A 27,036-nucleotide genomic window follows, 5' to 3' on the forward strand; every position below is an offset into this window, starting at 1 on the left:
GAAAAATATTATTTTGAGTACTACGGAGCGTATGAATAATATTTATTATTTTCACTTAAAATGTACCACATGACGTATGATTTGTAATAACTAATATCAGAGGAACATGGTACGTATGATTTATATGAATTAAATTAAACCAACATTGATCATACGCCCCAAAATCCCAAACGTAAAAAAGCCGTAATGTTACTTAAGTTTAACCTCGCTACATTGACTATATCTCCACTTTTTTATAGGAAACTGACAGACAAGTGGATTTACTTAGAAAATATAATGTGTGATCTTTCATTTTAAGAATATTTAGGTGGTATATTCGCCTAATTCCAAAGATATGGTCAATTGAATGCATGCGCAAAACTTATCAAATAATTGGTTATTTTTGCGCACTCGCTATTTAGTGGATAGGGCATTTAATCTATCACCGATTTCTCCATTTCTTCTTAAAAGCTGTTGACAAGCCCTGTGAGGACCTCCACCAATGATTCTTATTATCAGAAAATTGAATAAAACCAATAATACGCGCCTTAGGGCCATAATACAAGTGATCCAATGGGAACACAAATTGTGAACGCATTCTAGGGGCTGTGTAAGCTCTCGTAGCTTAATATTCTCTACTATTTTGCATTAATCTGAAAGCGGGGCATTCAGTATTTAACTGTACAAAATATTAGGTACTCCAGCTAATTAAATGCCAAGATATGGCTAATGGAATGCTAGCGGAAAAATCGACTAATTATTGGGTATTTTTGCGCATTGGGTTTTCTAGAGGACATGGTATTCAATACATCCTCAATTTCCCCATTTCTTTATAACACAGCTATATTATATCTGTGATAACCTCTACCTATGATTTATGTTGAAAGAATTAATAAAAAAACAATCATTTTAAAATCAAGCATATGTCCAGAAACCCGTAAGACATATACTTCAATGCTTTCGAAATTAAGTCCCCGCTCTTGGGGCTGTGCAAGCTCTCATAGCTTCATTATTTTGGAAGCAGGAGACCTTATCTTCATTTCAACGTACGGTTTGTAGATGTTGATACTTAAATTCTCGAGATATGATCAAATGTATGTTTGCGTAAGTACATTTTTGTTCGCCATGACTGGCAATATGATCTATAATCTCAATATAGAGCAAGTAAATATCTTGACTATAATTCCTAAGACCCTTACGTATGATTAATTAAATTAAAATGTAATAATATTAATCATACGCACCAAATACTGTAGTAAAGAGATCTGCGTTGTAAATTTAGTTCAGATTTCAACTGTAAAGGTTATATCTTTTATTTCAGTAAAGATATCTGAACCAATTGCTGATGATTTTGAAAGCACGGCATCATATATTTATTTTATTATATGTTTCGTAGATATTAATAATAAAATTTCCAATATAGGGTCCGATTAATGCATGCGCAAAAATATATACATTTTTGGATAATTTTCCGTCAGTAATTTTTTGGGCGCCATTGCAGATAAAATGACCTATAACTTAAATATTTCGTGGGTGCCCGTCTTGGTTATGACTGTAATGTTTCGTAGATATTGATAATAACATTTCCAAGATATAGTCTAATTAATGCATGCGCAAAAATATATAATTTTTTGGAAACTTTTGCGTCAGTATTTTTTTGGGCGCCATGGCAGATATAATGATAAATAACTTAAATATTTCGTGGGTAAACGTGTTGGGTATGACTGTGAGTCCCCCATGCGTATGATTAATTTATATTAGAAAGTAATAAAATCAATCATACGCCTCGAAAATGAGATGCAGATATCGGCAATGTTAATAAACTCAAAACTCCTACTTTAGAGCTTACACATTTTATGTTAGTTAGGAATTCTACCCAAGTTGGCATTATTTTGAAAGCTAGGTATCTTTCACTTATTTCTGTGTACACTTTGTGGATATTAACCTTCAAATAACTGAGATATGTTGAAATTAATGCTTGCGCAAAATTGTTAATATGTTAGAGTACTTTTGCGTAAGTATTCCTTAGGAGCCATGTCTCTTCAAAGTAACAACTATTTTCTAATATCTTTAGTAGAAACCTTGAATACGATTGCTTGATTACCTTAGAAGGATTTTCAAAAAATTAAAACATAATAATATTCATCATACGCTCCTAGTACCATAAAAACAAAATTATAATATTAGTAACGATTAAATTTGTACTTTGTGGGGTCCATTCCTCCGTTTGGTCTTGGATTCTGCTGCAAATTGGAATTACTTTAAATAAGTCAATTAGATCTTCAAAATGAGTTACAATTTGTCAATGTTGATTGTGATGTACCGGAAATATAAACAAATTAAAGGAAGCGCAAAATTTAAAAATTTGTGGTTTTTAATGTCGACACTTCTTTTAAGTGCCATATCTGGCATATAAGTTTAAATATCTTATGAAAAAATAAGCGAAGAATTTATGGACCACAAATGATATAATTATCTATAATTTATAAATTTATTTCGATTTAAATCGTCCTTAGGCGTAGATTGCTGACAAATTAAAGCATCAAGTTAGTAGAAGATAAACAATATATATAAAAATCGCATAACTATTTAATTAATCTCAGTTTAAATTTTTAATTGAAACAAATTTAATTCACATAAACAACAATTCATTACAATTTCGATTCAGAAATCCACATTATTAGCGTATCATCACTTGCACACACATATAAACCTTTAGATTTATTCAGAAAAAAAATCTACGCAGAAAATATCTCTCTATAAATTAACAATTTATTTTGTAAATTTGTTAAATTTAAATTGCATTTTAATTACAACAATTAATTTTGCAATGTTTTATTATTGCAGAGAGAAAAAAGCGCTTCAATTGTTATCGCAGCAAATATCAACAATTGATATTACTAATGAATAAATTTGAAATTTAATATTTATTCGTTTCACACATTCACAGTTGGGAGTTTGCGTTATTTGTTATTTTTGTTGCAGGAGATTAGTGATTGAATTATCTGGAATAAAAATAGAAGCAGCAGCTGCTGCCGAATTCAGGAGATTAGAAAACATTGAATATTTATGTTATTTATGAACGTGGATTGTTTAAAAATATTTTTTTAAGAAGCAAACGTAAACGTGAATTTTTTAAAAACATTTTTTCGAGGGTTATTTATAAACGTGGATTTTTTAAAAATAATTTTTAAGGACATAATATGAACGTGGATTTTTTAAAATTATTTTTTCGAGGGTTATTTATAAACGTGGATTTTTTAAAATTATTTTTTCGAGGGTTATTTATAAACGTGGATTTTTTAAAATTATTTTTTCGAGGGTTATTTATAAACGTGGATTTTTTAAAATTATTTTTTCGAGGGTTATTTATAAACGTGGATTTTTTAAAAATATTTACGGACATAATATGAACGTGGATTTTTTTAAAAATATTTACGGACATAATATGAACGTGGATTTTTTTAATAATATTTACGGACATAATATGAACGTGGATTTTTTTAAAAATATTTACGGACATAATATGAACGTGGATTTTTTTAAAAATATTTTTTAAGGAGCAAACGCAAATGTGGATTTTTTAAAAATATTTTTTCAAGAACCAAACATAAACGTGAATTTTTTAAAAATATTTTTTCTAGGGTTTTTTTACAATATTTATTCAAGGGTTATTTATAAAAGTTGATTTTTTAAAAATATTATTTCAAGGACTTACATGAACGTGGATATTTTAAAAATATTTTTAAGGACATAATATGAACGTGAATTTTTAAAAATATTTTTTCGAGAGTTATTTATAAACGTGGATTTTTTAAAAATATTTTTTTAAGGAGCAAACGTAAACGTGGATTTTTTAAAAATAGTTTTCAAGGACCAAACTAAACGTGAATTTTTTAAAAATAGTTTTCAAGGACCAAACTAAACGTGAATTTTTTAAAAATATATATTCTAGGGTTATTTATAAAAGTGGATAGTGGAAAAAATATATGTTTATTTAAGGGAAAATATAGAATAATGGGGAATAATTCTTAAATATCCAAACTTATTCTTCCTCTGGATTCTCGGAAAATTAAGCCTTCTCTAGAAAACATCTTCATAAAATATTCAAACCAAACACATCGCTGTGTATAAGAGTGATAGTAAAATGTAAATACTATAAATCATACGCACGGTTAGTCCTGCAGAAAAAATAATTAATAATAGTCATACGCCTTGTAGCACCTCAATTTTCATTTGAAGTGAATTCAAGGGGGTACATTTAACCATATTCCAGAGATATGGCCAATTAAATGCATGCGCAAAACATGACAATTTGTTTGGCCATTTTTGCGCTTTAGCTCTTAAGAGGACATGACTTTCAATATATCCCCGATTTCCCAATTTCTTTACAAAAACACTTGATAAGGCCTCTGAAGACCTCTACTAATGACTGATATGAACAAAAACTTGGATAATATCAATCATACGCCTCAAGAACCGTAGTACAAAGGAAACACAAAGGAAACACACTTTGTTATCGCAATCTAAGGACTGTCTCAGCTCTAATATTTCAAAACGCTCTACAAATTGGCAATAAGTTGAAAGAGGGGCATCTGGTGCTCAGAAAAATACAGACTTGGTGACTATAGATAATCACATACCAAAGATATGGCTAAATGAATGCAAGCGCAATACGCGACATATAATTAAGTGTTTTCCGCACTCATATTTTGGAGTACAAGGAATTTAGATGAAAAACCTCTTCATTTATTGAAAAATTAAGTTGGCCAGGACACTGAGGACCCCCACCAATTATCCATATCAACTATAACATAGATAATATTGATCATACGTCCCAAGGGTCGTAATACAAAATAATGCATTAAGCTTTCTTTGGAAAAGTATTAATAAAAGCATTCAAACATAGCTCCTCTCTGTGCGTAAGTGCGTATGAGTGATAATGACTACCTACAGAAAAATAATTATTAATAGTCATACGCCTCATGGTACCCCAAATTTTTATTTGGCAAATTCAAAGCCATAATTAACATTTTGAAGTAATTAGAGTTTAGAAAGTCTATCATATTCTTATTTTAATGTAGTAGAATGTCAATTTTGCAAAAATGGCCATAGATTTCTCACAAAAAAAGTAAATAATTCACGAGAAAAATGTATTTCCCTTTAATTTGTGACAGAGAATATTATGACAAAATTTAGGAAAAACCCTCAAACCGCATTGATGATGACAAAAATTTTATTTTAGTTTCTAACTTGAAACTACAACAAAAAATAAATGCTGGTTGGAAATGTATCTCTTTTTTGTTGATTTTCATTAGCTTTCATTGTTGTCTCAACTAAACAAACTCTTTCTGATGGTTGTAGTTGTCTAGCATAACCAGACAATTCATTGAACCGGAAAAAGTCATCAAAAACTATTATCATTTTATGATGTTGTAATTTTGAAATTGTTCTGAATTTCCGGCTGTCATTTGACGCTTAACTAAGCGTTCAAATTGAGAGACAATTAGAATTTGATGTTCGTTTGGCTACATGAAACAATGATGTAAAATTCTGATAGGGAGTTGGAAAATTGAATGTAATGTGGATAGCGCGGTTGTAGAGGAGTTTTTCGAGGATTATTTATTTTTTAAAAATATTTTTTTTTTTTATAAACGTGGATTTTTTTAAAAATATTTTTTAAAGGTTATTTATAAACGTGGATTTTTTTAAAAATACTTTTTAAGATTTATTTATGAACGTGGATTTTTTTAAAAATACTTTTTAAGGGTTATTTACGAACGTGGATTTTTTTAAAAATTGTTTTTCAAGGACCAAACTTATACGTGGATTTTTCAGAAATATTTTTTAAGGACCAAACTTATACGTGGATTTTTCAGAAATATTTTTTAAGGACCAAACATAAACGTGGATTTTTTAAATTTTTTTTTCAAGATTTATTTATAAACTTGGATACTTTTCCAGGGGTTATTTATAGACGTTGGTTTTTTAAAAATATTTTTCCAGAGGTTATTTATAAACGTGGATTTTTTAAAAATATATTTTCAAGGATCAAACATAAACGTGGATTTTTGAAAAATATTTTTTTAGAGTTATCTATAAACGTTGGTTTTTTAAAAATATTTTTTTCAGGGGTTATGTATAAACGTGGATTTTTGAAAAATATTTTTTTAGAGTTATCTATAAACGTTGGTTTTTTAAAAATATTTTTTTCAGGGGTTATGTATAAACGTGGATTTTTTAAAAATATTTTTTCAAAGAACAAACATAAACGTGGATTTTTTAAAAATATTTTTCAAAGACCAAACATAAACGTGGATTTTTTAAAAATATTTTTCAAAGACCAAACATAAACGTGGATTTTTTAAAAATATTTTTTCAAAGACCAAACATAAACGTGGATTTTTTAAAAATATTTTTTCAAAGACCAAACATAAACGTGGATTTTTTAAAAATATTTTTTCAAAGACCAAACATAAACGTGGATTTTTTAAAAATATTTTTTCAAAGACCAAACATAAACGTGGATTTTTTAAAAATATTTTTTCAAGCACGAAACATAAACGTGGATTTTTTAAAAATATTTTTTCAAAGACCAAACATCAACGTGGATTTTTTAAAAACATTTTTTCAAAGACCAAACATCAACGTGGATTTTTTAAAAACATTTTTTCAAGCACCAAACATAAACGTGGATTTTTCCAAATATGTTTTCTGGGGTTATCTATTAACGTGGATTTTTTAAAAAATATTTTTATAAAACTATCTATAAACGTGGATTTTTAAACATTATTTTTCTAAAAGTTACTTATAAACGTGGATTTTTTAAAAAATATTTTTATAAAACTATCCATAAACGTGGATTTTTAAACATTATTTTTCTAAAGGTTATTTATAAACGTGGATTTTTTAAAAATATTTTTTCCGGTGGTTATGGTGGATGGTGGATTTTTTAAAAATATTTTTAAAGGGTTATTTATAAACGTGATTTTTTTAAAAATATTTTTCAATGGTTATCTATAAATGTGGGCTTTAAAAATATTTTTCAAAGATTATTTATAAACGTGGATTTTTAAAAATATTTTTTCCGGTGGTTATGGTGGATGGTGGATTTTTTAAAAATATTTTTAAAGGGTTATTTATAAACGTGATTTTTTTAAAAATATTTTTCAATGGTTATCTATAAATGTGGGCTTTAAAAATATTTTTCAAAGATTATTTATAAACGTGGATTTTTAAAAATATTTTTAATAGGATTATTTATATATCTTTTTTAATATCTTTTCAAATTTATTGGATCATGGACCATATTTTCTTACAGTATACAACTGTGTGCAGATAAAATGCCTACATTTTTTGCAGCGTATGATTACTGATACCAACCATACGCCCCAGTGGCCAAATAGAGTGCTTTGCAATTTAAAATCAATCTAAAAATAACAAACAGAAACAAAACTATTGACATAAATCTCACTCCCCAACTAGATCCACAATAAATGCATACCTCTTCACAATGCATTAGTATACAGTAAACCATAAAGGTAGAATATTCCATTTCATATTCCAAAAGTACCTGAAAGAAAACAAAATACACATTGAAGTACTGTCTTAATCTGTTTTCTTTGTTGTTGATGCACAAACATAAAAAAATAATGGATCGGACTAGAAACAATAAATCTGGTTGGGAAAAATAATATTGCAATCAAGAATGGAAGCCTGGAGGAAAATGAAAAGCATTTTCTTGAAACGATAAAGGACCCTAAAATAATATCAAATATCAATAGACACAAATGTAAATTGACACAAAATGTCTTCAGCTGGAATCGTAGAATATGAGAATCTTTTAAAGAAAACAGAAATATAATTTTTGTATCTGTTTACTTTGTTGTCAGGATTTATTTGCATATCGCCACTGCAAAGACAAGCAAACAATTGTGAGACAACTCTTTTGAATATAAAATGTTGTGACACATGAATACAAATGAAATTCTCAATGACCCCCCATCAAGGAAACAACAAATGGAAATGGAAATGAGAGAAAAAAAATAAAAACAAAAATACAAAACGACACAGAACAGCAATATAAGAAAGCAATGGGAGAGGGAAATGCACACATGAAATATGAATAAAATTTATATGCAAATATGACCAGTAGTAGTGACAAGATACACAAGAACTGAATTGTGGTAGTGGTGGTAACACCACCACTACTACTTCTTATCACAAACAAAGTGAAAGAATGAGGAGTAAAAAAGAAAACTTTGAAAAATTGTGTGTGACAAATGTTTGTATAATGAAGTGTTTAACACAAAATGCACAGAGAGATTGCATACCATTGTCATTTTCCTTCAGGGCAAATATGTTTAAAAAAATTTTTTGATATGTTTTTGAAATTTCAATTTGAACACGATATTCATACAAATTGGAATTCTTTGAGACTCTTTATTATTTTATTAACAAAAAAAAAAAGCAATAAGGGGCGGAATTTGAATACCCTCCACCATTTAAAACGAATTTGGAAAATATTTTTTCAAGGGTTATTTATGGACGTGAATTTTTTAAGAAATATTTTTTCAAAAGTTATTTATGGACGTGGATTATTAAAAATTATTTTTTTTAAGATTTATTTATGGACGTGGATTATTAAAAAATATTTTTTTAAGACTTATTTATAGACGTGGATTATTAAAAATTATTTTTTTCAAGATTTATTTATGGACGTGGATTATTAAAAAATATTTTTTTAAGATTTATTTATGGACGTGGATTATTAAAAAATATTTTTTTAAGATTTATTTATGGACGTGGATTATTAAAAATTATTTTTTTTTCAAGATTTGTTTATGGACGTGGATTATTAACAATTATTTTTTCCAAGGGTTATTTATAGACGTCGATTATTAAAAATTATTTTTTCCAAGGGTTATTTATAGACGTGGGTTATTAAACATTATTTTTTCCAAGGGTTATTTATAGACGTGGATTATTAAACATTATTTTTTCCAAGGGTTATTTATAGACGTGGATTATTAAAAATTATTTTTTCCAAGGGTTATTTATGGACGTGAATTTTTAAGAAATATTTTTTCCAAGGGTTATTTATAGACGTGGATTATTAAAAATTATTTTTTCCAAGGGTTATTTATAGACGTGGATTATTAACAATTATTTTTTCCAAGGGTTATTTGTAGACGTGGATTATTAAAAATTATAGAGGTGGATTATTAAAAATTATTTTTTCCAAGGGTTATTTATAGACGTGGATTATTAAAAATTATTTTTTCCAAGGGTTATTTATGGACGTGAATTTTTTAAGAAATATTTTTTCCAAGGGTTATTTATAGACGTGGATTATTAAAAATTATAGACGTGGATTATTAAAAATTATTTTTTCCAAGGGTTATTTATAGACGTGGATTATTAAAAATTATTTTTTCCAAGGGTTATTTATAGACGTGGATTATTAAAAATTATTTTTTCCAAGGGTTATTTATAGACGTGGATTATTAAAAATTATTTTTTCCAAGGGTTATTTATAGACGTGGATTATTAAAAATTATTTTTTCCAAGGGTTATTTATAGACGTGGATTATTAAAAATTATTTTTTCCAAGGGTTATTTATAAACGTGGATTATTAACAATTATTTTTTCCAAGGGTTATTTATAGACGTGGATTATTAAAAATTATTTTTTCCAAGGGTTATTTATAAACGTGGATTATTAACAATTATTTTTTCCAAGGGTTATTTATAGACGTGGATTATTAAAAATTATAGACGTGGATTATTAAAAATTAATTTTTCCAAGAGTTATTTATAAACGTGGATTATTAAAAATTATTTTTTCCAAGGGTTATTTATAGACGTGGATTATTAAAAATTATTTTTTCCAAGGGTTATTTATAAACGTGGATTATTAACAATTATTTTTTCCAAGGGTTATTTATAGACGTGGATTATTAAAAATTATAGACGTGGATTATTAAAAATTATTTTTTCCAAGGGTTATTTATAGACGTGGATTATTAAAAATTATTTTTTCCAAGGGTTATTTATAGACGTGGATTATTAAAAATTATTTTTTCCAAGGGTTATTTATAAACGTGGATTATTAACAATTATTTTTTCCAAGGGTTATTTATAGACGTGGATTATTAAAAATTATTTTTTCCAAGGGTTATTTATAAACGTGGATTATTAACAATTATTTTTTCCAAGGGTTATTTATAGACGTGGATTATTAAAAATTATAGACGTGGATTATTAAAAATTATTTTTTCCAAGGGTTATTTATAGACGTGGATTATTAAAAATTATTTTTTCCAAGGGTTATTTATAGACGTGGATTATTAAAAATTATTTTTTCCAAGGGTTATTTATAGACGTCGATTATTAAAAATTATTTTTTCCAAGGGTTATTTATAAACGTGGATTATTAACAATTATTTTTTCCAAGGGTTATTTATAGACGTGGATTATTAAAAATTATAGACGTGGATTATTAAAAATTATTTTTTCCAAGGGTTATTTATAGACGTGGATTATTAAAAATTATTTTTTCCAAGGGTTATTTATAGACGTCGATTATTAAAAATTATTTTTTCCAAGGGTTATTTATAGACGTGGATTTTTTAAGAAATATTTTTTCAAGAGTTATTTATAGACGTGGATTATTAAAAATTATTTTTTCCAAGGGTTATTTATAGACGTGGGTTATTAAACATTATTTTTTCCAAGGGTTATTTATAGACGTGGATTATTAAACATTATTTTTTCCAAGGGTTATTTATAGACGTGGATTATTAAAAATTATTTTTTCCAAGGGTTATTTATGGACGTGAATTTTTTAAGAAATATTTTTTCCAAGGGTTATTTATAGACGTGGATTATTAAAAATTATTTTTTCCAAGGGTTATTTATAGACGTGGATTATTAACAATTATTTTTTCCAAGGGTTATTTGTAGACGTGGATTATTAAAAATTATAGAGGTGGATTATTAAAAATTATTTTTTCCAAGGGTTATTTATAGACGTGGATTATTAAAAATTATTTTTTCCAAGGGTTATTTATGGACGTGAATTTTTTAAGAAATATTTTTTCCAAGGGTTATTTATAGACGTGGATTATTAAAAATTATAGACGTGGATTATTAAAAATTATTTTTTCCAAGGGTTATTTATAGACGTGGATTATTAAAAATTATTTTTTCCAAGGGTTATTTATAGACGTGGATTATTAAAAATTATTTTTTCCAAGGGTTATTTATAGACGTGGATTATTAAAAATTATTTTTTCCAAGGGTTATTTATAAACGTGGATTATTAACAATTATTTTTTCCAAGGGTTATTTATAGACGTGGATTATTAAAAATTATTTTTTCCAAGGGTTATTTATAAACGTGGATTATTAACAATTATTTTTTCCAAGGGTTATTTATAGACGTGGATTATTAAAAATTATAGACGTGGATTATTAAAAATTAATTTTTCCAAGAGTTATTTATAAACGTGGATTATTAAAAATTATTTTTTCCAAGGGTTATTTATAGACGTGGATTATTAAAAATTATTTTTTCCAAGGGTTATTTATAAACGTGGATTATTAACAATTATTTTTTCCAAGGGTTATTTATAGACGTGGATTATTAAAAATTATAGACGTGGATTATTAAAAATTATTTTTTCCAAGGGTTATTTATAGACGTGGATTATTAAAAATTATTTTTTCCAAGGGTTATTTATAGACGTGGATTATTAAAAATTATTTTTTCCAAGGGTTATTTATAAACGTGGATTATTAACAATTATTTTTTCCAAGGGTTATTTATAGACGTGGATTATTAAAAATTATTTTTTCCAAGGGTTATTTATAAACGTGGATTATTAACAATTATTTTTTCCAAGGGTTATTTATAGACGTGGATTATTAAAAATTATTTTTTCCAAGGGTTATTTATAAACGTGGATTATTAACAATTATTTTTTCCAAGGGTTATTTATAGACGTGGATTATTAAAAATTATTTTTTCCAAGGGTTATTTATAAACGTGGATTATTAACAATTATTTTTTCCAAGGGTTATTTATAGACGTGGATTATTAAAAATTATAGACGTGGATTATTAAAAATTATTTTTTCCAAGGGTTATTTATAGACGTGGATTATTAAAAATTATTTTTTCCAAGGGTTATTTATAGACGTGGATTATTAAAAATTATTTTTTCCAAGGGTTATTTATAAACGTGGATTATTAAAAATTATTTTTTCCAAGGGTTATTTATAGACGTGGATTATTAAAAATTATTTTTTCCAAGGGTTATTTATAAACGTGGATTATTAACAATTATTTTTTCCAAGGGTTATTTATAGACGTGGATTATTAAAAATTATAGACGTGGATTATTAAAAATTAATTTTTCCAAGAGTTATTTATAAACGTGGATTATTAAAAATTATTTTTTCCAAGGGTTATTTATAGACGTGGATTATTAAAAATTATTTTTTCCAAGGGTTATTTATAAACGTGGATTATTAACAATTATTTTTTCCAAGGGTTATTTATAGACGTGGATTATTAAAAATTATAGACGTGGATTATTAAAAATTATTTTTTCCAAGGGTTATTTATAGACGTGGATTATTAAAAATTATTTTTTCCAAGGGTTATTTATAGACGTCGATTATTAAAAATTATTTTTTCCAAGGGTTATTTATAAACGTGGATTATTAACAATTATTTTTTCCAAGGGTTATTTATAGACGTGGATTATTAAAAATTATAGACGTGGATTATTAAAAATTATTTTTTCCAAGGGTTATTTATAGACGTGGATTATTAACAATTATTTTTTCCAAGGGTTATTTATAGACGTGGATTATTAAAAATTATTTTTTCCAAGGGTTATTTATAGACGTCGATTATTAAAAATTATTTTTTCCAAGTGTTATTTATAGACGTGGATTATTAAAAATTATTTTTTCCAAGGGTTATTTATAGACGTCGATTATTAAAAATTATTTTTTCCAAGGGTTATTTATAGACGTCGATTATTAAAAATTATTTTTTCCAAGGGTTATTTATAAACGTGGATTATTAACAATTATTTTTTCCAAGGGTTATTTATAGACGTGGATTATTAAAAATTATAGACGTGGATTATTAAAAATTATTTTTTCCAAGGGTTATTTATAGACGTGGATTATTAACAATTATTTTTTCCAAGTGTTATTTATAGACGTGGATTATTAAAAATTATTTTTTCCAAGGGTTATTTATAGACGTCGATTATTAAAAATTATTTTTTCCAAGGGTTATTTATAGACGTCGATTATTAAAAATTATTTTTTCCAAGGGTTATTTATAAACGTGGATTATTAACAATTATTTTTTCCAAGGGTTATTTATAGACGTGGATTATTAAAAATTATAGACGTGGATTATTAAAAATTATTTTTTCCAAGGGTTATTTATAGACGTGGATTATTAACAATTATTTTTTCCAAGGGTTATTTATAGACGTGGATTATTAAAAATTATTTTTTCCAAGGGTTATTTATAGACGTCGATTATTAAAAATTATTTTTTCCAAGGGTTATTTATAAACGTGGATTATTAACAATTATTTTTTCCAAGGGTTATTTATAGACGTGGATTATTAAAAATTATAGACGTGGATTATTAAAAATTATTTTTTCCAAGGGTTATTTATAGACGTGGATTATTAAAAATTATTTTTTCCAAGGGTTATTTATAGACGTCGATTATTAAAAATTATTTTTTCCAAGGGTTATTTATAAACGTGGATTATTAACAATTATTTTTTCCAAGGGTTATTTATAGACGTGGATTATTAAAAATTATTTTTTCCAAGGGTTATTTATAGACGTCGATTATTAAAAATTATTTTTTCCAAGGGTTATTTATAGACGTGGATTATTAAAAATTATTTTTTCCAAGGGTTATTTATAGACGTCGATTATTAAAAATTATTTTTTCCAAGGGTTATTTATAGACGTCGATTATTAAAAATTATTTTTTCCAAGGGTTATTTATAAACGTGGATTATTAAAAATTATTTTTTCCAAGGGTTATTTATAGACGTGGATTATTAAAAATTATTTTTTCCAAGGGTTATTTATAGACGTCGATTATTAAAAATTATTTTTTCCAAGGGTTATTTATAGACGTCGATTATTAACAATTATTTTTTCCAAGGGTTATTTATAGACGTGGATTATTAAAAATTATAGACGTGGATTATTAAAAATTATTTTTTCCAAGGGTTATTTATAGACGTGGATTATTAAAAATTATTTTTTCCAAGGGTTATTTATAGACGTCGATTATTAAAAATTATTTTTTCCAAGGTTTATTTATAAACGTGGATTATTAACAATTATTTTTTCCAAGGGTTATTTATAGACGTGGATTATTAAAAATTATAGACGTGGATTATTAAAAATTATTTTTTCCAAGGGTTATTTATAGACGTGGATTATTAACAATTATTTTTTCCAAGGGTTATTTATAGACGTGGATTATTAAAAATTATTTTTTCCAAGGGTTATTTATAGACGTCGATTATTAAAAATTATTTTTTCCAAGTGTTATTTATAGACGTGGATTATTAAAAATTATTTTTTCCAAGGGTTATTTATAGACGTCGATTATTAAAAATTATTTTTTCCAAGGGTTATTTATAGACGTCGATTATTAAAAATTATTTTTTCCAAGGGTTATTTATAAACGTGGATTATTAACAATTATTTTTTCCAAGGGTTATTTATAGACGTGGATTATTAAAAATTATAGACGTGGATTATTAAAAATTATTTTTTCCAAGGGTTATTTATAGACGTGGATTATTAACAATTATTTTTTCCAAGGGTTATTTATAGACGTGGATTATTAAAAATTATTTTTTCCAAGGGTTATTTATAGACGTCGATTATTAAAAATTATTTTTTCCAAGGGTTATTTATAAACGTGGATTATTAACAATTATTTTTTCCAAGGGTTATTTATAGACGTGGATTATTAAAAATTATAGACGTGGATTATTAAAAATTATTTTTTCCAAGGGTTATTTATAGACGTGGATTATTAAAAATTATTTTTTCCAAGGGTTATTTATAGACGTCGATTATTAAAAATTATTTTTTCCAAGGGTTATTTATAAACGTGGATTATTAACAATTATTTTTTCCAAGGGTTATTTATAGACGTGGATTATTAAAAATTATAGACGTGGATTATTAAAAATTATTTTTTCCAAGGGTTATTTATAGACGTGGATTATTAACAATTATTTTTTCCAAGGGTTATTTATAGACGTGGATTATTAAAAATTATTTTTTCCAAGGATTATTTATAGACGTCGATTATTAAAAATTATTTTTTCCAAGGGTTATTTATAGACGTGGATTATTAAAAATTATTTTTTCCAAGGGTTATTTATAGACGTCGATTATTAAAAATTATTTTTTCCAAGGGTTATTTATAGACGTCGATTATTAAAAATTATTTTTTCCAAGGGTTATTTATAAACGTGGATTATTAAAAATTATTTTTTCCAAGGGTTATTTATAGACGTGGATTATTAAAAATTATTTTTTCCAAGGGTTATTTATAAACGTGGATTATTAACAATTATTTTTTCCAAGGGTTATTTATAGACGTGGATTATTAAAAATTATAGACGTGGATTATTAAAAATTATTTTTTCCAAGGGTTATTTATAGACGTGGATTATTAAAAATAATTTTTACCAAGGGTTATTTATAGACGTGGATTATTAAAAATTATTTTTTCCAAGGGTTATTTATAGACGTCGATTATTAAAAATTATTTTTTCCAAGGGTTATTTATAAACGTGGATTATTAACAATTATTTTTTCCAAGGGTTATTTATAGACGTGGATTATTAAAAATTATAGACGTGGATTATTAAAAATTATTTTTTCCAAGGGTTATTTATAGACGTGGATTATTAAAAATTATTTTTTCCAAGGGTTATTTATAGACGTCGATTATTAAAAATTATTTTTTCCAAGGGTTATTTATAGACGTGGATTTTTTAAGAAATATTTTTTCAAGAGTTATTTATAGACGTGGATTATTAAAAATTATTTTTTCCAAGGGTTATTTATAGACGTGGATTATTAAAAAATATTTTTTTTAAGATTTATTTATGGACGTGGATTATTAAAAATTATTTTTTTTTTCAAGAGTTATTTATAAACTTGAATTTTTTTAAAATATTATTTCAAGGTTTATTTTTTATTTTTTTTTTTATTTTTTTTTTTAATATTTTCTTGGCCTCAAAACTGTCTTTTTTTTATTCCTAAGGTCCTCAAAAATTTAACTTTTACCGATCTTGGAGTCCATGGAAAACATGTTTATTGGCCAAGAGTCATTGGCAAAATTATTTTGAAAATTCCACGTCCTTGTGAAAACTATCTTCAAAAATCATTGGCTAGAAGTCTTTCAAAATTCGAAAAATTATTTTGAAATATTTATGTGAGAGAGTCCTTGGGAAAGTTATTCTCTAAAAATCTTAGTACTTAAAAAAAGTATTCCTTAAAAATTTACCGATTATTGGTTTAGGAGTCCTTGAATCCATGTTTATTGCTCTTTAAGTTCGTTGCGCCTACGTACTTGATATTTGTAGAAGAAATTTCCCAGAGACCCGTGGGAAAATATGGGAATTTTTCCGGAATTATTCTGCCAAGGGTTTCTAAAACATTGATAGTTGATTTTTTACTAATAAATTTTTTAAGGACTCCTAGAGAAATAAACGTCAATTTTGTATGATCATTCATAAGGCCACCCTGAAATAAGTTTTCAAGAACTTTCAAGGACTCAAGAAAATTTTTCCTGGATTCCTAGAGCTATTAAGATGTATATATATATTTATTGAAAATATTTCTAAGGACTCCCAGAATTTTATAGGAATAATTTAATCAAGGACTTTTAGAGTAAAAATATTTTCAATTATTTCTCCAATGACCAATTGGTTGGCGTATAATATATGACGACCATAACCATAAGCATAATTCTGGTGATTTTTACTTTAGTGTTAAAGAATTTTTGAGCAAAACCAAGGACCATTTTTTGAGATTATCTGGGATTAAAGAATTAATGGAGATTATTTTAAAGTTTGTTTTTTTTTTTTTTTTTTTTTTTTTTTTTTTGAAAACGTCTGTTGATCAAATGTTGGATTTTTCAAAAATGGAGTTTTCAAAGACCTCTTATAGCTACTAACTATTAATTTAGAATTATTTCATGTTTATTTTAATTTTATTTTTTTTTATTTTCCCCCACTCTCCCATGCCACATTTCTGTTGGCAGCATTACCGTCATGTATGCTGCTCTATTTTTTGGCTTATTATAATTGTTGTTAAGGATCTTTACATAATTTATCATGTCATAGTTTCAAACACTCCTCCACAAACATGTTTACACATGTGCGAATTCCTACTCATGCTATGACAGCTATGGCGTGTCATGTCCGCGTATGTGTGTGCGTGCAGACATAATTTTAAATTAAAAATTATTTATAACCATTTCTATGCAAATGAATATTTATGTGACTGCAACGCCAACTGCTCTCGGTAATGTTTAATGAGATTTACTAGAGAAGTCATGTTTACTCTCTCTTTCTCCCACTACCTCTCTCTCGCTGTAGTTGAGTTTAAAAATATGTTGTTATGATACTCGTATATTACTATGAGTGTGAATGTGTGTGTGTGTGGGAATTAATGTGTCTGGATATTAAACGAAATAAATAAATGTTGATAATTTAAAAATTAATATTGATTATTAAATATAATTAAATAAATTTTATATTCAGACTAAAATATGATTGTTATCAAATCGATAGAATTTAAAGGTATGCGGAGCGTATAAGTAACACTATGCAACGTAAGAAATATATTTACAGGGTAAAAAATAGTTCCTGCAGAACTTGAAAGTAGATATAATAAAAAAAGACAACACATGTATCGGAAGTTTTCAACGCAAAATAACCTAAATAGAGAGGTAAGTTCCCCTCTCTTCCATACCTTTGCAAATTTTAAGATTAGGATTCCTCGGAATCCGTGCATTTTAGGGATATAGTGTCTTCGGCAATATTGCAGAGAAAAATACGTGGAATATTTTGATAGCAAATTTTAACCCTCGAGCGGGTCAACAAAGGGGAGTTTTTGGTTATTTTATTTAAATACTGTTAAAAAGTCCCTTTAAAATATTCCACAAAATTATTTGTCAGAAAGTTTTATTATTTTCTACAAATATACCATTCCCATTTTCAAAACCACCTCCATATCTCAATTCCAGATACCAACAGAAACCTCAAAATCAAATTTGAGGATTATAGCTCTAATCCTTCATCCAATACCAAAATTTAGTACCAATTTGTTCCTTTCGTACAAATATGGGACGCATTACCAAAAACACCTTCATAACTTAAAAACAGACACCTGCAGTGTCAACTGTATCAAATCTCATTATTCTTTCCAAGCTTTCACCCATTACCAGATCTATTACCATTTAGTACTTTTCGTACAAATATAGTACACATTTCTAAAACGATCTCTATATCTCACTTCCAGATACTAACAGAGACCTCAACAACAAATTTGAGGATTCCAGTCCTATCTCTTCATCCAATACCAAATTTAGTACCATTTAGTACTTTCCTTTTGAACAAAAAATATTTGTCATAAAATTCTACTATAGGCCTTAGAAGACGCCAAGGGTCTAAATCCTACCCTAACACCAGGAATTCATATAGCTCTAAACACACATTTTTAGGTTAAAAACGTAGTTTGTTTGAGTTTGTGTGGAAAAATCTCCAACAAAGCATAAATTTAGAAGGATAATGTCAAAGACAAAAATATTTTTGATAAAATTTTAGTATAGGTCACCAAAGAAAGGAAATCTCCATTTTCATTACATATCGAAAAAATAGGTGTAGGAAGTTACAAAAAAAAAATACACGAATATTTTTGATAAATTTTTTTCTTGGCCTTTTTCGAGTTGACGGCTGAAAGTAACAAAGAATTTCGTTTTAGGCGGATGCTATCAAAAGAAGAAATATTCTACACAACATTTCACTATAAATCTCAGAATAAACCATATGCCAAGGTACAATGGTTTTTATGAAAATTAAATTCTAAATTTATTTACTCCAGGTGAAAATTGTGAGTTTGCTATTTTTACTGTAAATTTAACATATTTCCTATCAAAGTGAAAATCTGCCTCAATTCTGCATTTTTTGGGGAAAGTGTTGAAGGAGGAATCATTCTACATCGAATTCCATTGTGAGTTTCTAAACAACATAAATTTGTAGATTCAATACTTCTCTTGGAAAAATATCATTAATTTTTGTTAATAAAAAAACCTAGATTATTTCTGAAAACTGTAGCACTTTTTCCCTATTCGAGAATGAATTAACAAAATTTTCTTATAATTTCATGGTACCATAGCACGTCTGGGTTGTGGAAAATTTTAAGTGGACCTAATAGAGTTCGTTTGTATTTCAAAACCCTAAAGTATCTGCGGATTTTTAGGCCCAACCTAGTTAAGGCTTCTATATTGTTTTGACTGTATACAAAGGGACTCCTATAGATTTCTGAGATTTCTTTCGCAACATTTAGTGCAGGGCTGTGAAATTGTGAAACTGTGAAATACATTCAGAATCATTGTTACTGAAAATGAGTCATATCAATCCACTTTTTCTAATATCGCCCCATGTAAGAATTACTCCGATTTCAAGTGTTTTTTACGATTCGGCCATGCTTTCCATTTAATTTCACCAAATTCGGGGCGTATGAGTATTGACATTAATCATACGCTCCCTTTGTAATATTAAATTACATTTACAAATTTTTCATGATTCCACTGACGTGTTCATGTGCCGAAGTCCCTTAAATATGCAAAATGCTGTCATTTCCAATTCCTTTCTCCCATTGGCATTTAACAGATATTTGCAATTGCGAATATTAAGTTAGGTTTTTATTCACGCCATCTGGGCCATATTTATTCCCCTTGATTATCGTAAATTAATAATAAATTTAATATTTCCTGTTTATGGACCATCCATCTGTGGGTCATTTCAATTTTGTTGAATGCCGTGGCAAAAAAATGTTTCAATATGTTTTATATTTGAATATACTGTTGTATGGCCACCCACCTCGGATGTATATACATATACGGCTGATATTATTTGTATATTTATTGGATAAATAAAAAATATAACAATAACAGCAAATAATATCCCCTAGACAAGTTGGGGATCTATTTTGTTTACTCTGAAATGTATTGGCGTGGAAAAGAGCGCCATTAAACGCAAACACAAAATTGTGTTAACAATTTGTTTATAACCTTTTTTATTCCAAAAAAAAAAATATATCATGAGTATGGCAAATAAAAATATAAATATATTTTTGTGTGTACCACACTGCAGATACATTGGAGGTAATGTTGCCATCAAGTGACCGCAAGTTGTAGTTGCAGCAAAAAAGGTTTTTTATTTAAAATTGTTATCAATATTATTTACATAAATAAACTAAACAAAAAAACAACGGATATTGAAATTTAGTAAAACTATTAGCAAATAAAAAAATGGGATGTGTAGCCCAAACAAAGCCATGACTGGTAGTTTTGGAGAATTTTAATAAAAATACTAGTTAATAATGCTTTTTTAACTTTTTTGGTTTTCAGTGATTAACAATATACTTGATATTGTTAACCACTCAAAACCAAAGGAGTCATTAAAGGCTACCCCCAGGTTCCAAAATACAGTGTTTTTTTCGAATAGACCAATCCAAATATATATTTTTAAGGACTTCTAGAGCAAAAGATGTGGATTTTATAAAGAAAATGTTTGCAAAAGTTCCTTGACCAATGAAATATTTTCAAAAGGATTTTTAAAAGGACTCCCTGAGCAATAGATGACAACCTTTAGGAATTATTTTATTGAGGATTCTCGTAGCCATAACCGTGTACTTTTTATGAATATTTTTTCGAAGACTCCCAAAGGAATTAATTTCGATTTTTATACCCTACACCACAAGATGGTCAGGGTATTATGTCTTTGTTCATTTGTTTGTAACAGGCAAAAGGAAACAAGATAGGCCCATAGTTCCTTTTGATGATCTGCATAGAATCACATTCTGAGTCGATTTATACATGTCCGTCCATCCGTCCGTCTGTCCATGTATTTTTGTAAACAAAGTACAGTGCGCATTTATTGCCCGATCCAGATGACATTTTGCACAATTCAATTGTTTGGCCCAAGGACGAATCCTATTGAAATTGGAGATAATCTGTCAAAATTTAGATATACCTCCCATATATATCTTCCTCCGATTTGCCTTTTATTGTGCACCAAACGTGTAATATCAGTCCGAATAGTATGGAGTTTTGCACGTACTATCAGATTGGACCTGAAAATAAGTATGCAAAATTTCATCGAAATCGGTTCAGATATAGCTATAGCTCCCATATATATTGTTCATCCGATGTGTTATTTATAACAACAATATTTGGGGAAATATATCAAATGCAGCTCAGAAATACATTTGCTAAATTTTATCGAGATCGTTTCAGATTTGGATATAGCTCCCATATATAACTTCGTCCGATTTACCTTTGATTGTGCACCTAACGTCTAATATTTGGCCAAATGGGATGGAATTGGGCATTTACGGCCGAATTGAGTCTCGAAGCTAGTATGTCAAATTTAGTGAAGATCGGTTCAGATATAGCTATAGCTCCCATATATATTGTTCATCCGTTTTGTTATATTTGTTACCCACAGCCATAACATACACTCCGTAACAACGATATTCAGGGAAATATATCAAATACAGCTCAAAAATATCCTAATTTTATCGAGATCGATTCCGATTTGGATATAGCTCCGATATATATCTTTATCCGATTTCAAATTAATTTTGCACCAAATGGGAAATACATGTCCGAAGTTAAAAGATACAAATGCTTCGGCATATTTAGTCCTTTGAACTTTAAATTATACTTATAATCATGGCGTGTATGATTGAATTCTCCCATAAAAACTTTTAATTGATATGCGGAGTTCTACTTAATTAGCAAAGTGGTGTAGGGTATCATAAAGTCGGCCCCGTCCAGCTTTAGGACTTTCTTTACTGGTTTATCAATGGCTTCTGAGGCAACAAAGGGAGATTTTCAGGATAATTTTTCCAGGATTAAATAAAAATGGATTTTTTTTAAATATTTTTCGCAAAGCGCATATAAATTTAAGATTACTTTTTTAAACCATATATTTTTTAAGATTCACAGAAACCTAATTTTTTAAAACTATTTTTCCACAGGACACACAGGAATTTTTTAAAAAATAAAATGAGAATTAAAAAAATTTTCAACAAAAAACCGACAGCAACTCGAATTTTTAAAGGGTTAATTTTTCAAACAATCTCAATGTGATGTTTTCAGGAATATCTTTGTATATGCGTTACCAAAGTAGGGGTTTCAATATACTTTTTTTCGCAGATCAGGAACAAGGTGTGTTTTAATGAAAAATTTTTTGCTGAAAATAATTTTTTCCAAAAAAACAAATGTGGATTTTTAATAAAAAAAATAATTTTTAAAAATATATGAGAGATTATTTCTAATAAAATGTTATTTCCCCAATTTTTAAGTGTGGGTTTTAAATAATTTTTTAGCATTTTTTTTTAATTTGCCATGAATTTCTAATAAAATATTTCGCATTGTTTTTTATATATTTTTTAAATATACCCGTCTGACCGGAAATTTTTTTCATGAAAATAACTTCTTCCAAAAAACAAATGTGTATATTTATTAAAAAAAAAATTTAATTTTTAAAAATATATAAGAGATTGTTTCTAATTAAATCTTAATTTCCCAATTTATAAATGTGTTTTTTTTAATAATTTTTTTAGCATTTTTTTTTAATTTGTCGTGAATTACTACATTGCTTTTTTATATATATTTTTTTTAATATACCATTTTTATAAAAAAAAACCCGTCTGAACGTCCGCTCATCCGTCCGTCTGTTGTAATCACACTAGAGTCAAAACGAATAATGATAGGAAGTTACATTTATACACTAATCAGTATTTTGTCTGCAGGCAGGTCAAGTTTGAAGATGGGTCCACCTCGGTCCACGTTATCGTATAGGCCCCATATCACGGTACCCTCCGATATTTGATATTTAGGGACATTATTCACCGTAGTTGTTTCAAATTTCGTGCTTAGAATTCGTAATGGGTACTACAGGCTATGACAAGAAAATGTGTATGCAGGTCCACGTCTTCGCATAACCCCCATATAACGGTACCTCCCGATATTCGGTATTTTGATGATAATAGCAACATTTTTAGCCGGAATCGCTTAATATTTGGTACTTAAAGTTCGTAATATACACTACAGCCTAAGACTGAAAATTGTCTGTGCAGGCTCATGTCTTCGTATAGCCCCCATTTAACGGTACCTACCGATAGTCGATATTTTGATGATTTTAGCGGCATTATTTACCGGAATTATTTCGAATTTCGTATTTGAAGATCGTAATGAGCACTACAACCTATGGCAAAAAATTTCGTATGCAGGTCCACGTTTTCGTATACCCCCATATGGCGGTACCTCCCCATACTCGATGTTTTCATGATTTTAGGGACATTATTCACCGAAATCCTTTCAAATTTCGTATTGGTAGATGTTAATGGGTACTACAACCTATGGCAAAAAATTTCGTATGCAGGTCCCAGTCTTCGTATTGTCTCCGTATAACGGTTCCCCTCGATATTAGGTATTTTCATGATTTTTGCGACATTATTTACCGGAAACCTGTCAAATTTCATATTGGTAGATCTTAATGGGTACTACAACCTATGCCAAAGAAATTTCGTATGCAGCTCCACGTCTTCGTATAGCCCCCATATGGCGGTACCTCCCGATATTTGGTATTTTAATAATTTCAGAAACGTTATTCACCGGAATCCTTTCAAATTTCGTATTGGTAGATCTTAATGGGTACTACAACCTATGGCAAAAAATTTCGAATGCAGGTCTTCGTATAGCGCCCATATGACGGTACCTCCCTATTTTCGGTGTTTTGGTGATTTAGGCGATATTAATCACCGCGAATGTTTCAAATTTGGTACTTGAAGTTCGTAATAGATATAACGGTTCCCCTCGATATTAGTTATTTTCATGAATTTAACGTCATTGTTTACCGGAATTATTTCGAATTTCGTATTTGAAGTTCGTAACGGGTACTACAACCTATGGCAAAAAAATTCGTATGGTGTTTTTCGGATTTTTTTTTTTTTTTTTTTTTTTGGAAATTTTCAAGTTCCTTCCAAATGGTGGAGGGTATTAAAAGTTCGGCGCGACCGAACTTAGCTGCTTTTTATTGTTATTTTTATATTTATTTATTTATTTATTTTTATTATTATTTATTTATTTTGTTTTTGCAAAATGGTCAGGCTTTATTCCTTTATTGTTGTTTTTATAAAAACAGCGTTTGTTTATTAGTGGAGAACGATGGTAATGTTTACCAGGGGGTAAGGCAGGGAATAGCTAGGTTTCGGAAAGAGCCACCAATCCTCATCAGTTCCCCTGTTTTTTGTCGGGGATATTCTCCCCCAGACGATATTTTAAAAATAACTTCTATGACAAAAACATTTTTTACCCATGTGACGAGATCGTAAGCTCAATAGAAGAGGAACCAAAGAATTAAATAAAATTAAAATTCTTTTGGAAAGTCTTCTAAATATATAAATTTATTTATAAATAAAATAAATTTATTTATTTATCTCTTTTTTTTTTTTTTTTTTTTTTGAAGATCAAGAGCAAAATGTGTTTTAGCACACTTTTTTGATGAAAATATATTTTTTTCTTTATTTCCCAGGTGTGGATTTTTAGTAAAATATTTTTTTAAATATATAAGAAATTTTTAGTCGAATAAAATATTATTTCGCCAATATATAAGCGTGGGGTTTTAATAATATTTTTTTTTTATTTTTATAAATGTTTTTTTAATAAAAAAATTCGCCTATATATACTATTTTCTTAAATATATATTTTTTTAATTTTTTCACAAAAAAATCATAATTTAAAATTACATTTTTAAGATTTTTCTACTTTTAAATATTAAAATTTTAAATACTCACTGCAAAATTACGCTCAATTAATATTAATTCAGGATTTGCATTGGATTTCTATTCAGTACTCTTCTCTGGCCTGGCCGGGCGTATTCTACTATTTCGCTTGAATTGAGCATTTCACAGATTTATTCATTTATTTTTTTCCAAATCACAGTGAAAAATAGGAAAAATGCTGTTGTTGGTTTTTATGCTTATTCTTCCACTATTATTCGAATTCAATGGCCCATCGATATGCTGTCAAGCCTGAAACTATAAATTTGTTCAATTAACATTGGCACATACACATACATACATAGACATATACATGTATGTGTATGTCTATGCCACGGGACGTCATTTAGAGAAAATCAATTCAATAAATAGAAATAGTTTATAGAAAAAATTTAATAGTTTTCCTTTTTTATATGAAAAAACAACAACAACAAAAAGGAAAATTGTGAAAATCCAATAACCCGATTATGCTACTCTTCATTTACACTCGACACTGGAGCGTATGATTGATGCGTGGATTGATTAAAAGGGAATTAAAATAAATAATACGCCAAAGTATACCAGTTTTTTATTCATTCAGACTCTATAAATTTTAGTGAATTTTCTGTTCGATATTTTTAAAATATTAAATATTTTAAACGGGAATTTAATATTCAGATAACCCATAGAACCTAAGATTTATTTAATTTATTTTCATTTTTTTTTTCATTTTTTTTTTTTTTTTTTTTTTATAAATCGTTTTTCGCCTATCAACTGTCTAAATGACTGACATTCAGACTCGAATTGAATTTTGCAGCCATAAATTCTAATACGTTTAGCAACATTTTTCCCGACAACAAAAGATAAATTGATTTTGTTCAACGATTTCGTGAAAAGCTATGCCTTTTTTGCGGATTTTCCTCTATTTCATGACCTACACCGATAGCACCAAAAACAACAATAAACTAAATGGCAAAATGTCATTAATCAATGTGTGTTGGATCGGCAGAAAGCCAAATGGCATTTGACGACATGAAAATTGATTTGAATACACCAAATTCAATTACGAGAATAGATCAAAAAAATTGGGATAAGGAAGAAAAATATAAAAAACAAATTAAAAAATTTTGATTTTGATGATGTGAAATGTGATTGAAAATAATTTTTTTCAAAATAAGAAAATAAAAAAAATTAAGAAAAATTCTCTTGGAGTAAAAATGACTTAAGAGAAAAAATATTTTGCCATTTAGTGTATTGTGTTGCCTAAGCCATGAAATAGAGGAAATTTCGAAAAAAAAGCATTACCTCTCACATTTTGGGTGAACAAAAGTCAATTTATCTATTGTTGTCGGGAAAAATGTTGCTAAATACAATTGAATTTATGGCTGCAAAATTCAATTCGGGTTGCATGTAAGTTTTTCACACAACTAACAGCCGAAAAACGATAAGGAAAAAAATGGAAAATAAATAAGGCTATAGATTTTTGGGTATTAAAATGCAATATAAAATATTTAACATTTTCAAAATTCCCAACAAAAATCCGTTAAAATTTATAGAGTTTAAATAAAAAGATAATGGTATCCTGTGGCGTATAATTTATTTTAATTCCCTTTCAATCTTTTCACATATCAATCATACGCTCCAATGTCCAGTGTAAATGATGTGTAGCATATCGGGTTATTGGTTTCAGGCTTGACAGAATATCGATGGGCCATTGAATTGCAAATAATAGTGGAAGAGCAAGAACAAAAACCAACAACAAAATTGTATTGTGTTGCCACTGTGATTTAGAATAAATAAAAACAACAATCTGCGAAATACTCAATTTATAGAAAGCTGAGCCGGGTCAGAGAAGAAAAATTCAATAGAAACACTTAAATAAATCTAATTGAGCGGACAATAAAAACAG

At 27.6% G+C, this 27,036-nt stretch overlaps 1 protein-coding gene across 1 annotated transcript in view; it reads left to right on the forward strand.

Moving 5' to 3' along the window:
- LOC131802328 (ataxin-8-like) overlaps nt 1–27,036 on the forward strand; it is a 137,757-nt gene that overhangs the window by 70,039 nt on the left and 40,682 nt on the right. The window lies entirely within an intron of this gene.

Source organism: Musca domestica, unplaced genomic scaffold (assembly GCF_030504385.1).
Source record: "Musca domestica strain aabys unplaced genomic scaffold, Musca_domestica.polishedcontigs.V.1.1 20, whole genome shotgun sequence".
Classification (NCBI taxonomy): domain Eukaryota; kingdom Metazoa; phylum Arthropoda; class Insecta; order Diptera; family Muscidae; genus Musca; species Musca domestica.